This window comes from Nannospalax galili, unplaced genomic scaffold (assembly GCF_000622305.1).
Source record: "Nannospalax galili isolate Female #2095 unplaced genomic scaffold, S.galili_v1.0 scaffold3547, whole genome shotgun sequence".
In the NCBI taxonomy this organism is placed as follows: domain Eukaryota; kingdom Metazoa; phylum Chordata; class Mammalia; order Rodentia; family Spalacidae; genus Nannospalax; species Nannospalax galili.
Genome location: NW_008356328.1, coordinates 23,168 through 24,752, shown reverse-complemented (window position 1 = coordinate 24,752; position 1,585 = coordinate 23,168). Strand labels below are relative to the sequence as shown.

At 39.0% G+C, this 1,585-nt stretch overlaps 1 long non-coding RNA gene across 2 annotated transcripts in view; it reads right to left on the bottom strand.

Annotated features, from left to right (window-relative positions):
* Window positions 1-1,585, bottom strand: part of LOC108491819 — a 32,317-nt gene that overhangs the window by 25,560 nt on the left and 5,172 nt on the right. The window contains exon 2 of one of the 2 annotated variants that reach the window (XR_003847224.1): window positions 739-916. This is a non-coding gene — a long non-coding RNA (uncharacterized LOC108491819). Of the gene's footprint in view, window positions 1-738; window positions 1,310-1,585 lie in introns of those variants that run through there. The other variant, XR_001872943.2, reaches the window with a different exon arrangement.

The window sequence follows — 1,585 nt, the reverse complement described above, 5'->3', positions numbered from 1 at the left end:
AAAAGTCTGGCATACAATAAACATGCCAGTGTTTGCTCAAGTGGTAGAGATCGTTGTTATTTTGCTGTTATTTTGTGATAACTCAAATGTCTTTATTCACATATATTGAATTTTAAGAACTGCTGATTTAGAGCCTTTTGGCATATTTTTTCATTATTTCTCTTTTCCTCAGGATTTTAAGATTTGCAAGTAGAGGTAGATAAAGCAAGTTAAACTGTTAGAGCAGTGTTGGGAATAAAACCAAACTTCATTTGCAAAACATCCCTTCTGCTAATTTCTGGGTCTCCCACTCAAGATATGAATATTGTTCTATCTTATCATTGGTCCAGTGAACAGCAACCCACATCGTGCCACCAGGAAAAACATGTAAAATGGTATTCTACCAAAGAATCTTCTTTTGTCTCTTTTTGAGAAAGGGTCTCCCTGTAGCCCCAGCTGGCCTGGAACTCACTTTGTAGACCAGGGTGGCCTCAAATTCATAGGGATCTGCTACCTCTGCCTCCTGAGTGCTGGGATTACAGGCGTGCACCACCATCCCCAGCTCAAAGAATTTTTAATATAATTTTTACTGAAAATTTGAAAATTGTATACATTTGATCATATTTAGATCCCCTCCCATATTCCTTCACCTTGTTTCTAATCTCCCACCAAATTTCCATTTAGCAATATAATATAATATAATATAATATAATTAATATAATGTAATGGCCTGTAGAGTCAGAATTGTGTATCAAATACCTTTTGTTGGTTCATCTACTGGAGCTTCGCCAGCCTACTAAGTGTCTCAGGCTGAAGTTAGACTGAATCACCCCTTCCCAGCAGTCATTGGTTGCTAGTAGTTCCTCAGGTAGGGTCAGAGTTCTTCCCCATGTCTGTGCTGTGCTGGAATTGTGAGGTCTCCATGCTGTCAGCTTTGCTGTAAAATTAATATGATCTGCTGTCAGGAAAATTTGCTTCCATGGGATCCCCCACCTCATTTAGTTCTCACAATCTATCTACCCCTCCTTTGTAATGATTGTTGTGCTTTCAGAGGCAAAAGTTTCATATAGGTGTCCTATTCAAGAATAACCAGTCTGTAGCCTCTTATTCTCTGAATTTTGGCCAGTTTAAGTACTCTGTGTCAATCACCATCTGCTGTATAATGGTACTTTTCTCCTGAGAGTTGAAATATGCGCTATGGGTATAAGAGCAAATCATTAGAAATTAGTTTAATACTGTATCTATTTAAAAGAATAGTTGTATGATGTCTTCACCTATGGCCTATGGTGTGTCTAGCCTCAGATTCCTAGCCCTGATATCAAATGTCAGGTATGGGCTCCATCCTATGAAGCAGATCTTGACCCCAATTAGACAGTGGTTGGTTACTCTTATAATGCTAATGCCACTATTGCACTGGTGGCCATACAAGTCCTGTTTCATCTTACCCCAGCCATAATGGCTAAGATTAAAACAAACAAAGACAAATGTTGGTGAGGATTTGTAAAAGGGGAACTCTGATCTACTGCTTGTAGGAGTGCAAATTGGTGTGGTCACTATGGAAATCAGTGTGGAGGTTTCTCAAAAAGCTAGACGTTGATCCACCATT